At 37.0% G+C, this 15,896-nt stretch overlaps 1 non-coding gene across 1 annotated transcript; it reads left to right on the top strand.

The window, feature by feature from the left end:
* The first annotated feature begins 13,012 nt into the window (after nucleotides 1-13,012).
* LOC112001015 (uncharacterized) lies at nucleotides 13,013-15,405 on the top strand. Its single transcript, XR_010624040.1, has 2 exons — nucleotides 13,013-13,451; nucleotides 15,232-15,405. It is a non-coding gene; the product is annotated as an uncharacterized LOC112001015 (transcript).
* Nucleotides 15,406-15,896: the final 491 nt, after the last annotated feature.

The following is a 15,896-nucleotide window of genomic DNA, read 5'->3' as shown; positions in this document are numbered from 1 at the left end:
CTGACTCAACTCGATTCATTTCTTCTCTTTGGTTGACCGCGGGTCACGTTTTCTACCATCTAATTTTTCTGGGTTTGAGAAGTCTGGATTTGAAATTGGGGTTTCTAATATATGTCTGGGTTTGAATCCATTTGTTCTTAAGTTCCTGGGATTGTATACATGCTTGATTTGAATTCATTTGTTCTTAAGTTCTTGGGTTTGAATTCATTTGTTCTTAAGTTCCTGGGATCAAATGTTGTGCTATATTTTGGGGTTGTATTTTGATAGATTTATGTTTGATGGTATTACTTGATTTGATTTGTATTATTTTTCTGGAAGCATGTTCTTCATGTTTGTGTGTGTTCTTCGTGTTTGTGAACGGTGAGGGACTAATACCATATTTTAATCTTTGTTTTTTTTGTTTTTCTTGTTTTGGGAGGAGAGAGATATAAAATGGGCGTAAAAAGACTTGTTTACCCTTTTTTTTAACAGAGGTGGGTTACGGAGCATAAACGGCAGTAACCTCAGGTGGGTAAAGTGTCAAACTTTGAACCACAGGTAGGCACATAGAAATCGGGTCAAACCACAGGTGGGTAAATTGTAATTATCCCAAAACAAAATTAATCACCCAAAGCTCCCAAACCCAGTAGAAAGAAGAAAGAAGAGAAATAGGTTTGAGAGGGGATTTTTTAGAAAATAACCATCAAACCCAAACAATACCATTAGTTAGGCAAACTTTCAAACTAATTTCGTTTCTAACAATTCGAGTCCTCTGGAGTCGAGTTCACTGTAGCTGTCACGTTGGACGCCAGAAATCGAGTCCAGAAAAATCGTTTTCTGTACATAGAAATCGAGTCCTCTGGACTCGATTTCTATACAGAAAAAACGAGTCCACTGGACTTGATTTTGACGTTCCTCCTTTCTCTGTAATTCTGGACTGTCTGTAATGGTTGAAGTCTACCCAAATCCAACCACGAGATTTAATTTAAAATTCAGAAACAAAAAATACAAATAAAGGATTTGATGCAAGTCCTTGATTGAAAGTGTCAATAAACTTGGTAAAGTCTCTTGACATTGACCACAAGAAGACGGGAATGGTCAAAAACATTTGCCAAAATATTCAGGAAACTGATAGGTAAAGAAACATATTGCCAAAAATTTATCTAATATCTCCAAAGAAACTGCAAAGAAAAATTTTCTTCTATCCCCATACATAATGATTAATGGAGGAGTATAAATAAACTTATATAATGCCACTACTGTCTCTTTTTTTGGTTGAAATTCAAAGATTCTTTTGTTAAAAGGTAAGATTGCTTTCTTAAGTCCTAACAGTCGTTACTTTGGCATCAACATATATATAAAAAGCACCAATGCAGCACCATATATCGCATAGATTAAACAATATATATAGTAATAGCGCAAAAACAAGGAACTGAAGAAAGCATTTTAAGCTCTAACAAAGTGCTACAAATTTTCGATTTTCTGACAAAAAAAAATTTCAAAAACCAAAATTTGATCCAGAGTAGAAAATTGAAATTCGGTATGCTCTGTTTTGTGGAGAGTAAAACAGAGCATGTCCGTTGGTTGTAGTCCTCGTTGTTGCCATGGATTTGATGCAAGTCCGTTGATGTGCTCTGTTTTGTGGAGAGTAAAACAGAGCATGTCCGTTGGTTGTAGTCCTCGTTGTTGCTGTGCTGCCATAACGTCAAAATGAAGTCGTATATAGAAATCGAGTCCAGAGGACTCGGTAGGCCCTTCTCGTCCTTCTACTGTAAAAGAATATGTTCAAGCTCTAAGTTTCTAGAAGATTCTTCAGAGCCGGTCCCTTCCCTTGTGATGGACACATGTAACTCCATCAGAATGGCCCCTCCTTTTTTGTATTGTATTATGTATTTCGTTTTGTCTATAAATAGGGACCTTGTAATCTTAAGGAGGCAAGAGAGAGTTAGGAGAAGCCTCCATAGCCAACCTGAGTCCTAGATGTCTGATGTAAAAAAAGCTCTCAAATCTAATAATATCGTTTGCTTTATTGTATGTTGTTCTGAGTCTTAATCCTTATATCCATACTATTTTTTATACTTTTTTAGTAGGATATGTGGTTTACCAGTTTCTATAACGCCTCTGTTCCATAATCTTCTTACACTCCCTGTTGTTTATTCCGTGTCTCTTCCCTGTTGTCTACATAGTTGGTATCAGAGCCATACAACCAGTTTCTCACTCCTTTGATTAGTATACTTTAATTATTGTCCTGATTAGTATGCTCTGTGAATTACAGTTGCCACAATACGTGGATCCTCTGTATCATTCACATCAGAACACTAGATTTGATAATCAAGTAGAACACTAAGGGGTTTGCTCTTAGAAGTCTCAAAGGATTTTATTTTCCATAGTAACCTTGTGGACGTTTAAGCCTGAGGTGGTGTCTAGTCCTGTTAGGCCTTGGAAAATAGTTCTTTCTCAAAGAAACTCTCATGGCAAAAGTATCTTTAGATATCACTGATACAACTAGTTCTGCCTTTGATCTTTCCCTTCGCAAATCTACTGCAAATAGGTTAGATTATCTGTACGAAATTTCTCATGTTCCTGAAGATAGTAAGATCCCTATTACTGATTTCCCTATTGTAAATCCTTATATTGTATTTGATAAACCTCAAACCTCTTTTAGACAATCTATAAAAAAGTTGCTAGGCCCTTCTCGTCCTTCTACTGTAAAAGAATATGTTCAAGCCTCTAAGTTTGATCAGTTTAATATCCCAGCAAGTGAAACAGAAAATTTTATCACTCTTGCCCTCCCCAGAGAGTTTGTGATTCCATGGCAAAAACAAGGATACACTCATCTTCATTTTGGTGCAGTAAGGCTGGCATTAACCTTTCACGGAAGAAAGGGGCTTCCTATAGCTTCCAGAATTTCACTTCTTGATTCCAGATTTCTAGAATACCAGAATGCAATCATTGGAACTGTCCAAACCACTCTCAATGCAGGAACAGTTTTTGTCACCCTTTTTCCTAACTTCAACATGTCTCTTAAGGATCCTCATCTTTGTGATGCTCTTAAAGTACAAGTTCAGATTACAGGAGCTTCTCAGGTACAAGATACATTTGCAGCCACACTTCATTATCAGTTGGCATACAGACTCCAGAATCATGCTTTTGATATGGCCGTTCCAGATCTAGCTCAGTCCAATGATGCCTTACTGATTCAAGTTGATCCGGGGATGACACCAATGTGCACATTTGTTCCTAGACAATTAAATAGGGAACAAATGACTTCTATTTTTCCAGAATTATGGATTACAAGATATGAGATGCTTCATCAAGCAACTAAGCCAATCCAGTCAAATGAACCTTTCTTTATCAGAAAAGCAAATGGTGAAGTGGAGACAAGATTCATAACGGACCCTCCAGCAAAGAAAGATGTGACGGTCTTTCCGACTGAAATGGCAATGCTCCAGCCAGTTTCATATGTTGGAGAAAATGGTCTTAAAATAAAGGCATTTGGCAAAGATGGAAAGCCTTACTATGAGGGAAAATCACCCTCTGGCCACATATGGTGGGATGTTTGCAATTGTGCTGACTGCCAAGAAGATGAAGACTTTGAAGAAGATAATTCAAGAAGAAAGAAGAAAGCTTCCCAGCAAAAACTCAAAGAAAGATATGAAGCAGGAGATCCAGAAGTTGACCTCCTTGGAGAATCCTCTGGGAAATTTGACTATTATGTTCTGTATTCAACAAAGAAACAACCTTCTCCCTCCCCATGTAAAGAAGAGCATAACCAAAACCAGAAACCTCCATTAATCCCATATTATCAAAAGATCCTTCCCCAGATACCAAAATATCAACCTCTCCCTATGGCCCAAAACCATACACAAAAATCTTTACCATGTTACATGTTTGATCAGGCTTCACCGTCCTATTCACAGAATTTCCCTCCATTAGAAAGCTTTGATCATCCCCATGCCAATACCAAACATGTATGGAAAATCAAAAACCCTGTTGGAGTTAATCCAGATGGAACCAAGAAGCAGGTTTCCTTAGCAGAAGCTGCTTTAAATTGGCAGGCAGAAAATGTTGTGGCCCAAAACCAAGTTCTTTCAAAGATACTGGATAATCAACAAAAGATGGCTGAGGTCGTCACCCACACTTTTCATCCTCAAATTCCCTTATTGAGGACCTGAAAAAGAAAATCCAAGCAATTGATCAAGAATTGGCAACCATCACAGCTACGGTCAGAGATCTGTCTGTTTCTTTTCCTCTCATTAGACAGAAAGAAAAAGAGAGAAGGCAGTTGTTGCTGCAACTTCAATCCATGGACGGATCACAGAAGGAAACACCTCAGACTCCTCCTATACATGTCCATATGCCTCTTCAGCCTCGCCAATCGTTATATAAAGACCTGACCATACCATTGACCTCTCCTTTTTCCCCAATCTCTCCTTACCAAAGTCTGCAACCATTAGCCATAACACATCCAGACCATAATCCTTTTAAGCCAAACGGAATTTTCCCTACCATAACCTACAATATTCCACCTCAACCTGAACCTCAAAACAAACCACAAACTGCACCAGGTCTGACCAAGAAAGACAAAGAACCTTTGTTTCAACCTCCTGATCCAACTGTTGGGGCTTCTTCAAAGCCTCCAGATATGAACATGTTAGCAATAGACCCTGACCCCCCAAACCCAATTTCATCAATTCAAAACCTCATTACAGGGAGCAGAACTTCTGTCCTGAATGAGGGATTTGAATGATGAAATTGGGTTTGGGGGGTCAGGGTCTATTGCTAACATGTTCATATCTGGAGGCTTTGAAGAAGCCCCAACAGTTGGATCAGGAGGTTGAAACAAAGGTTCTTTGTCTTTCTTGGTCAGACCTGGTGCAGTTTGTGGTTTGTTTTGAGGTTCAGGTTGAGGTGGAATATTGTAGGTTATGGTAGGGAAAATTCCGTTTGGCTTGAAAGGATTATGGTCTGGATGTGTTATGGCTAATGGTTGCAGACTTTGGTAAGGAGAGATTGGGGAAAAAGGAGAGGTCAATGGTATGGTCAGGTCTTTATATAACGATTGGCGAGGCTGAAGAGGCATATGGACATGTATAGGAGGAGTCTGAGGTGTTTCCTTCTGTGATCCGTCCATGGATTGAAGTTGCAGCAACAACTGCCTTCTCTCTTTTTCTTTCTGTCTAATGAGAGGTAAAGAAACAGACAGATCTCTGACCGTAGCTGTGATGGTTGCCAATTCTTGATCAATTGCCTGGATTTTCTTTTTCAGGTCCTCAATAAGGGAATTTGAGGATGAAAATGTGTGGGTGACGACCTCAGCCATCTTTTGTTGATTATCCAGTATCTTTGAAAGAACTTGGTTTTGGGCCACAACATTTTCTGCCTGCCAATTTAAAGCAGCTTCTGCTAAGGAAACCTGCTTCTTGGTTCCATCTGGATTAACTCCAACAGGGTTTTTGATTTTCCATACATGTTTGGTATTGGCATGGGGATGATCAAAGCTTTCTAATGGAGGGAAATTCTGTGAATAGGACGGTGAAGCCTGATCAAACATGTAACATGGTAAAGATTTTTGTGTATGGTTTTGGGCCATAGGGAGAGGTTGATATTTTGGTATCTGGGGAAGGATCTTTTGATAATATGGGATTAATGGAGGTTTCTGGTTTTGGTTATGCTCTTCTTTACATGGGGAGGGAGAAGGTTGTTTCTTTGTTGAATACAGAACATAATAGTCAAATTTCCCAGAGGATTCTCCAAGGAGGTCAACTTCTGGATCTCCTGCTTCATATCTTTCTTTGAGTTTTTGCTGGGAAGCTTTCTTCTTTCTTCTTGAATTATCTTCTTCAAAGTCTTCATCTTCTTGGCAGTCAGCACAATTGCAAACATCCCACCATATGTGGCCAGAGGGTGATTTTCCCTCATAGTAAGGCTTTCCATCTTTGCCAAATGCCTTTATTTTAAGACCATTTTCTCCAACATATGAAACTGGCTGGAGCATTGCCATTTCAGTCGGAAAGACCGTCACATCTTTCTTTGCTGGAGGGTCCGTTATGAATCTTGTCTCCACTTCACCATTTGCTTTTCTGATAAAGAAAGGTTCATTTGACTGGATTGGCTTAGTTGCTTGATGAAGCATCTCATATCTTGTAATCCATAATTCTGGAAAAATAGAAGTCATTTGTTCCCTATTTAATTGTCTAGGAACAAATGTGCACATTGGTGTCATCCCCGGATCAACTTGAATCAGTAAGGCATCATTGGACTGAGCTAGATCTGGAACGGCCATATCAAAAGCATGATTCTGGAGTCTGTATGCCAACTGATAATGAAGTGTGGCTGCAAATGTATCTTGTACCTGAGAAGCTCCTGTAATCTGAACTTGTACTTTAAGAGCATCACAAAGATGAGGATCCTTAAGAGACATGTTGAAGTTAGGAAAAAGGGTGACAAAAACTGTTCCTGCATTGAGAGTGGTTTGGACAGTTCCAATGATTGCATTCTGGTATTCTAGAAATCTGGAATCAAGAAGTGAAATTCTGGAAGCTATAGGAAGCCCCTTTCTTCCGTGAAAGGTTAATGCCAGCCTTACTGCACCAAAATGAAGATGAGTGTATCCTTGTTTTTGCCATGGAATCACAAACTCTCTGGGGAGGGCAAGAGTGATAAAATTTTCTGTTTCACTTGCTGGGATATTAAACTGATCAAACTTAGAGGCTTGAACATATTCTTTTACAGTAGAAGGACGAGAAGGGCCTAGCAACTTTTTTATAGATTGTCTAAAAGAGGTTTGAGGTTTATCAAATACAATATAAGGATTTACAATAGGGAAATCAGTAATAGGGATCTTACTATCTTCAGGAACATGAGAAATTTCGTACAGATAATCTAACCTATTTGCAGTAGATTTGCGAAGGGAAAGATCAAAGGCAGAACTAGTTGTATCAGTGATATCTAAAGATACTTTTGCCATGAGAGTTTCTTTGAGAAAGAACTATTTTCCAAGGCCTAACAGGACTAGACACCACCTCAGGCTTAAACGTCCACAAGGTTACTATGGAAAATAAAATCCTTTGAGACTTCTAAGAGCAAACCCCTTAGTGTTCTACTTGATTATCAAATCTAGTGTTCTGATGTGAATGATACAGAGGATCCACGTATTGTGGCAACTGTAATTCACAGAGCATACTAATCATGACAATAATTAAAGTATACTAATCAAAGGAGTGAGAAACTGGTTGTATGGCTCTGATACCAACTATGTAGACAACAGGGAAGAGACACGGAATAAACAACAGGGAGTGTAAGAAGATTATGGAACAGAGGCGTTATAGAAACTGGTAAACCACATATCCTACTAAAAAAGTATAAAAAATAGTATGGATATAAGGATTAAGACTCAGAACAACATACAATAAAGCAAACGATATTATTAGATTTGAGAGCTTTTTTTACATCAGACATCTAGGACTCAGGTTGGCTATGGAGGCTTCTCCTAACTCTCTCTTGCCTCCTTAAGATTACAAGGTCCCTATTTATAGACAAAACGAAATACATAATACAATACAAAAAAGTTACCATTGCTTTTTGAATCAGCAAGGGTGAGGGTTTTGAGGAATGATGAAATTGGGTTTGGGGGGAACAAAGTTACCATTGCTTTTTGAAATTGGGATGGAGCATTTTTGAGGCCAAAAGGCATGACTGTCAGTCATGAACACTTCCTCTAGACCAAGATCTGATAGGTCTAATTCAGAATCCTCAATTACAGGGAGCAGAAAGGGTTCTTCTGAATCAGCAAGGGTAAGGGTTTTGAGGAATGAAATGGAAATTTCTCAGAAGAAAGCAGTTCAAAGGAAAAACCTCAAAGGTCTGTTTTGTATGCAGACGGCCAGGTCACTTTGCAAAAAATTGCCCAAAACGAGAGAAATCAGCAAAACTTTTGGAGCAGGCTCAGATTCATGCAGATGATACTCCTTTTTCAGACGTGGAGTCCTTATTCTCATTGGATGATGAATACTCCCCTCAAGCTTTAGCAGTCATGGCTTATTCTACCTCTGAGGAAGAATCGGATTATGAAGAAGATTCAGACCCTGAAATTCAAGCCATCTTTACATCCCAGCCCATTATAGCTCCCCTAACCAGTCCTACACCTATAGCCCAAGTAAACATCCTCCTTGATACCTATGCCAGACCCATCCCAGTAATAGCATTATTTGATACAGGAGCAGCGGCAACAATCCTTCATCCTAATATATTACCCAAAGAATCCTCTGGGAAAAAATGAGTTAAATGGTTGATGTTAGCTATGATGGAGGAAAGTGCCTAGTGAGGAGTGATTGAGTGGTTCTTTGGCATGATTAATTTTGTCAATTTATTTTATTATTTAGTTTATTTTTGTTATTATTCATGGATTTTACTATACTTTTTAATACTATTTATGTGTCTCATTATACTATTTCAGCTAACTTTTACCTTTATTTACTGTATTTTCAGCAAAAAGTTTTCAGTTTCAACAAAATAAGTGAATTCCAAACAGACCCAAGAAGTTATGGATAGTCTCAATCACATTAACGTCTTCAAATATGATATTGCATAAAAAAAAAAAGAGGCAAAAATCCAAAATTGACCCTCTAACTTTCAGTGTTTTTTATTTCAATCCTCTAACTTTCAGTTTTGTCATTTTAGTCCTCTAACTTTCAATTATTGTCAATTGGTACTCCATTAAACACTAATTATATCCTGCTGTTAATTGAGCCAAAATGACATTGTTTTGACTCTCTTTTTTTAAAAATAAATTTCAAAATTAAAAAAAAAATAAAAAAAAAAAAGGAATGGGCAGCTGTACTCGAAGGTCAGCTAGAAGAAGAGCTAAAGACAGAGCCTTGGAGAGAGAAGAGAGGCCATCAGGAGCGAGAGGCAAGGTGTGGAATATTGGGAGAGAGAGCTTGAGAAACTTAAACAATATGTTAGAGTAGCTGCTCGACTATACTTTCTTTGTCCTCTCCATCAGCTCGTTGAAAGCTCCGACTAGCTCCACCATCATCTTACCTCCGGTTTGCTCCACTTGCGCTGTTGCAGCTGCTACCTCTGCTCTCACCAACCACCCACTACGGTGGCTACTACACCGTCGACCACCAAGGCCAGTCACTCTTGGATTAATCCGAGAGAATATGCAAGTACGAGTGTGATGATTTGGTAAAGGTATTATCTTGGAGGTTGGGTCTTGCGAGCAAAAGAGCTCCATTGATAACAACAAGTCAACAACAACAATAACAACGTCCACCGATCACTAGTTGCTACCCTTCAGCTATGTCGTCATTCCTTGGTTTTGATTTCAAGTAAAGGGAACGACGTCGTCGTTCCCCTAAATGTTTTCTTTTTTTAATATCAGTTTTTTTTATTATTTTCTTTTAATTCCAAATTTTATTTTAAAAAAAAAAAAAAAAAAACCAAAACAATGTCTTTTGGCTCAATTAATGACAAGACATAACTGGGGTTTAACGGAGTACCAAATTGACAATAATTGAAAGTTAGAAGACTGAAATGACAAAACTCAAAGTTAGAAGACCGAAATGAAAAAAGCTGAAAGTTAGAAGGTTAATTTTGGATTTTGCCAATATATATATATATATATATATATAATATTGATTTATTTTGATAATTCGATAATTATAAAAATGTAGAAGATTTGTACCAATCACATTAAGTGTGCGTTTGGCTCCAAATTAAAATTTAGCCTATTTTACTATTCAGCTTATTTTTACTACTATTCATAAGCTCTACTGTACTTTTTGATACTATTTATAGGTCCTATTGTACTATTTTAGCTAACTTTTACCTTTATTTATAGTACTATCAGCAAAAAAATTTCAATTTCAACAAAATAAGTGAATTACAAATAGACTCTAAGTAGAACGTTTTCAACGATGATATTGCATAGAAAATATAATTTTGATAATTTAATAATTATAATCAGAGAGAGGATTTGTCTTAATCACATTAAGTGGAACGTCTTCCAAGATCATATTACATAATATATATGTAGATAATTCGATTATTATAGTAGGATAGAGAATTTTTACGCTGAATGTTTCCATTAAAAGCACCAGCAGTGGAGGTGCTAACCATAACCTTGATGTATAGAAAATATAAACCTTTTTTTAAAGCAAAAATATAAACTCTTAATGCAAATTTACAATCATTAAATTATTTTTATTAAAAAAACTTAAATTACATAGTAATAAGAATTTGAGATCATGGTCATTATTTATATTGATTTCCAATAAAGCATTCATTTTTTTTTTCTTTTTCTATATGTGATCCGGTAAAATTTATTTTCATTAAATAAGAAATCTGGATACATAATTTTTTTTTTTTTTTTAGAATCAAGACCTCAAAGAAATTTATTAATCAACTAAAATCAGTTACAAGAACATGGTAAAGTTGTGGTGGAACATCCTCCATCCACAATGTGAGAGCATTAATATGTCTGGCATACTGAGCTAAACTATGAGCTAAAGAGTTGCCTGACCTACGGGTGTGCGAAAAAGAAATACAAGAAAAGACTTCTTGGTTCTGCTTAACTGAGGAAATCAAATGGCCATAGGAAGAAAAGGATTCCTCCTCGCTTCGTAAGGCTGAAATAATCAACTCTGAATTTCCCTCGACAATAACAGAGGGTAGATGGAGTTCAAGGGCGAAAGTGATGGCTCTAACGACTGCCATCGCTTCCACTTCATCTGAGGAAGATGGTAACCTAGTTTTTTCGGACATGAAGGCCATCACCCTTCCCTGATGATCATGAATAACAACTCCCAGTCCAACTTCGTCTGTCTCGCGGAATACGGCACCATCAAAGTTAATCTTGAGACTCGTCGACGAGGGAGGAGTCCAGCTGAGTTGTAGTCTTGTCACTACACTTGACTGCACTTTTGGGATCGATAGGGACTGGGTAAAGTTCAGGAGGGTTTGTGAGGCTGAAATGACCACTTGAGAGAGCGGAAATGGCTTGTTACTGGTCTGAAGAGATTTTCGACAGGACCAAACTGTCCACACCAAGGTAGCAAAGAGAGCCGGGTTTTTGTTCTCCTCAAGCACATAACGCACCAATTTGAAGAAATTTGAGAACTTCCTTGTTCTTCGAAATAACCACATTGCTTCAGCCTCCCACATGGCAGACAATTCTTGGCAGTCCCACAATGCATGATGGACATCTTCAGTGGCCACGTGACAATGATCACATACATCCTCGGCAATAACCTTTCAAGCAACCAGATTCTTCTTCACCGGAATCGCTTCTTTGCTAGCTCTCCACAAGAAGTTCTTAACCTTATTTGGCACTACAAGGCTCTATAGCTTTTTCCAAACACTTTGACCATCACCTTGATTAGAGAAAACCGGCAAAGGCAAAGTTTTTTCTTTTGCTATGAAGTTATATCCGGATTTAACCGAATAGACACCATTTGCTGTATGAGGCCAAACAAGCTTGTCTTCGACATAGTTGGAGCTAAGTGGAATCTTGAGAATAAGGTCCACCTCCAACGGATTAAAGTAACCTTTGATGATTTCTAAATCCCAGGTTCTGGATTGCTGGTCTATAAGGGTATCCAATGTGGCTTCATGCATGCCTTCAAGAATAGGAGACATAATTCTTGTGTGGCTGAGTGAAGGGAGCCATGGGGTATCCCTTATTTTAATTGAATCACCCCACCCAACTCTCCAACGTGCTCCTTGTTTAAGAACCTCCCTACCTTGGAGAATACTTCACCATGCATACAACCCACTAGAGCACTCTGGTGCTTCCATGAATGAACATGTAGGGAAAAACCTACTCTTGAATATTTTGTGAAAGAGGGACTACTTGTTTTGTAAAAGACGCCAAGCTTGCTTGGCTAGAAGTGCATCATTAAAGAGAGCCAAGTCTTTAAAACCCATACCTCCATTAGCTTTTGATTGACAAAGAGGGTCCCACTTCACCCAGTGAATCTTACGTCTCTCTCCTCGTTGTCCCCACCAAACCTTTCGAATAAGGCTTTCAATATCGTTGCACAAACCCAAAGGAAGTTTGAAACAACTCAATGTGTATGTGGGGATTGCTTGAACCATAGCTTTGATTAAAATCTCTCTTCCTACTTGTGATAATAATTTTTCCTCCCACCCTTGCATCTTCCTTCACACTTTTTCCTTTATGAAATTAAAGCTTGCTTTTTTCCTCCTTCCCACGAAAGATGGCAAGCCCAAATACTTCTCATATTGTTTAATCTCTGGTAAACCCAAAGCTTGTTTAATATGCTCTCTTTTCACCTCAGAAGTATTTTTGCTAAAGAAGATGGTAGTTTTGTTTCTGTTTATATGTTGTCCAGAATAGCTGCCATAGACTTCTAGGATATCAAGAATTTTTTGACATTCCTGTTCCGTGGCCCTGCAAAATAAAAAACTATCATCTGCAAAAAGAAGATGCGTTAGTCTTGGGCTATTTCTGCAAAGAGCATAACCCTTAATATCACCCCGGCTAGCTGCTTGTGAGATAAGGCCATGAAGTCCTTCAGTGCATAACAAGAATAGAAAATGAGATAAAGTGTCTCCTTGTCTAATACCACGAGATGGTGTGATCATGCCTTTTGGTTCACCGTTGACTAAAATGGAATAAGAGACTGTTGTAACACAGATCATCATCAGTCTCACCCATCGATCATCAAAACCCATCTTTCTCATAACTGCCTCCAAATATGGTCACTCTACTCTGTCATAAGCTTTACTCATATCAAGCTTAATAGTCATATAATCATCTTTTCCTATATGCCTCTACATGCTATGTAAGGATTTAAAAGCTACCAAAATATTATCTGATATTAAGCGACTTTTAATAAAAGCACTTTGATGTTTAGTGATAATATTTGGTAAAATCCTTTTAAGTCTATTTGCTAACACCTTAGAAAAAATTTTGTACAACACATTACACAGGCTAATAGGTCAGAATTCTAAAATATACTCCGGGATTTTAACCTTAGGAATGAGTGTAACAAAAGTATAATTAAGGTTAGCAAGCAAAGAGGCAGAATTTAGGAAGTGTAGAACTGAAGAAGTTACCTCATTACCAACCAAGTCCCAATAGTTCTAGTAAAAGAGGAGGGGAGGCATGTCATCCGGCCTGGAGCTTTGAGTGGATGCATAAATTGAAACTTAGTTTTTTAAAAAATTAAAAAAAGTAAAAAAAAAAAAAAAAAAATTAGACAAGTGTCTCCACGAAGGGACCAAAAAGTTTGCAAGTTCAAACAACTCACATTTTGAAAATCTCTCTCTCTCTCTCTCTATCTCTCTCTCTCACTCTGAAACTCTGTTACAGGTATTCTGTGTGTCTGAGAAACCGAAATCGAAACCGAAACCGAAAATCTGATTGCCCGATTCGCTCTTGAATGGAAGCTATTCGAAAGCAAGCCACCAAGCTTCGAGAACAGGTCGCTAGGCAACAACAGGTCCTCTCTCTCACAAACCCTATTTGATTTTTTCAACCAAAACTTTGTTTATTTCAGATCCTCTACTATTCCCATCTCTCATTTCTTTACAATTAGATCCGTTAAATGCTAAAAATTCAATCTTTTCCTCAAACCCATATTAGATTTTCCTCCTAAATTCAAAATTTTTTGATCGATTTATGTGTATTCATGTTTCTAGTTTTCATGTTTGGCATTCGTTAAGAAAATGGAAATAGCGCAAAATTTTATTGGCTCAAATATTAGTACTGTAACATTGAGTATTGGGATCTATCAGATTGTGCATTTTTTAATTTTGAAAGTGAAAAGAGAATCCCACAAAATCTGTGATTTTTATATGCTATTGAATAAGCTAGTATTGCTGCTGACTGATGCATAGCCAAGTTAGCTTTAAAGGGTGATGAGCTGATTTGAAATTTTTTTTGATTCTTTCAGCTTTAATTAGCACTGACTGTTTCGGGGACTGGAAATCAAAACTTTTGCGGACTTAGATTAGGAGTTTGATTTGATAGAATTGAAGAATGGTTTTATGGGCAATGTTGTGTTAGGGAGGATTTTTTTTCTTTTTTTTCTTTTTTTAAGTTAGCAAGTTAGGTTTGGATTTTGTGAGTTTAAGTTGGGGCATAGAGTTTCTAATGAGCTTTAGCTCAAATGGGATCTTCTTCGATTGTAAGATTATGTAGAGGGTGAGGTTGTGCATTCAAGACCCATTGGTGATAGAGTTAATGGTGTGTCATGGATGATAAACTTAATGCATGTTTGGTCTTTTTATTTTATCTTTTTTTGGAGGCAATTGGCGGAATAAAATACAAATGGCCAATCCTGATTATTCTGTTGAGGATTCATAGCTGACCCTGAAATTTTGGTACTATTGTTGTATATTGAAAGAACAGAACTTTATCTGGAATTAGGCCATATAGGAAAACTGGTGCTATCACTGAAATAATGATATAGGCTTATTTTCCATTAATTTCCCCACCATTTTTGTTGATGGTTTTCATTATTTATAGTCAGCCTTATTTACAATAATGGGGCTTGTGCTATAACATCAAATAGAGAACATGATGGGGAAATCAGATTTCCATGAGATGTCCAAGCAGAGCCCTTTTATAGTTTAACACTATTTGTATTTTAGTCATTTCAGATAACCAAGGCCTGCTTCTCATGTGTGAATTCAGTGCTTGTAGCCTTCTTTTCTTTTTTATCCATTGAGTAGGCTTGCATCTCCTACCCTCATAGGAATGGGGATGAGGTTGTGGGTTTGAAACACATTGGTCCATGCAGATGCAGAGCTTACGAATTACGGGGAAAATAAGTAGGCTCACATGCTTACTTTGACACTGGTCATTGATTTGGTGCTCCAATTCGTTGTCCTTCACTTACAGTTGCATTTAATCTTTACTAAAAAAGCACTACTTATATTGTTATATTGTGCTGTTGATTTAAGAAACATTTATGATGTGTTTGGATGGCAGGATTTGGGTACATGGATTTGGATTTGAGTGATTAAAATCCAAATACTTTGTTTGGATAGTTTACAAAGGGTTAAGGATTTGGATTTAAAATCCTTGAATTTTAAATAACTTCTAAACTCATAGAATTCTAGAAATCCATAAGACATGCTTCAATATTTATAGACTTGGAATTAAGCCATTTCAAATCCAAATCCAAATTCAAGTATCCATACGCAACCTTACCTTATTTTAATTATTTTTCAGTTTGACAATAGCAAGTTCGTTAATTAAATTAAGTGTCTTTTTAGGCTGTCCTAAAACAGTTTGGGGCTGGGGGATATGGAGGTTCAGATAACTTAGTCACTGATGAGGCAGAACTCCATCAGCATCAGAAACTTGAAAAGCTTTACATATCAACACGTGCTGGAAAGGTTTGTCTTGTCCACCCCTAGCCCATCTCTAATCACATTTGTTTTTTTTTTTTTTTTTTTTTTTTTAAATAAAATTTATTATAAAAATATTTAGGGGCGTGGTTTAAAAAAAAAAAAAAAAAGAATCATTTTAAACCCTAGTTTCGGGGTAACAAATTAGATCCTAGAGTTTAAAAGTAACAAATTAAACTCATTAATTTCAAAAGTTACAAATAAAATAATTAAGTTTTTATTTTATTTATTTTTTATTTATAACAAATCAAGCCCTCAACTAGGGATGGCAATTCGTGTTCGCATGTCGGGTTCGTATCGTGTGTCAAGTTATGAGTATTCGACTACATAGGTCAACAGACATGTTTATTAAACAGGTCAAGATTCCTCAACCCTAACACGACCAATTTATTAAAAGGATTAGTCGTGTTGACCTATTTATCAGATTTTATCAAAATGAAAAAAAAAAATTATGAAAAAACAAACAAATAAATATTTTTAATATAAAATTCAGAATTAATGAGTAGCTGTATCACAAATAATCATTCAAA

Source organism: Quercus suber, unplaced genomic scaffold (genome assembly GCF_002906115.3).
Source record: "Quercus suber isolate HL8 unplaced genomic scaffold, Cork oak 2.0 scaffold_393, whole genome shotgun sequence".
Classification (NCBI taxonomy): Eukaryota; Viridiplantae; Streptophyta; class Magnoliopsida; order Fagales; family Fagaceae; genus Quercus; species Quercus suber.
The sequence above is the reverse complement of the archived record's forward strand: the minus strand, read 5'-3'. Positions and strand labels throughout refer to the sequence as shown.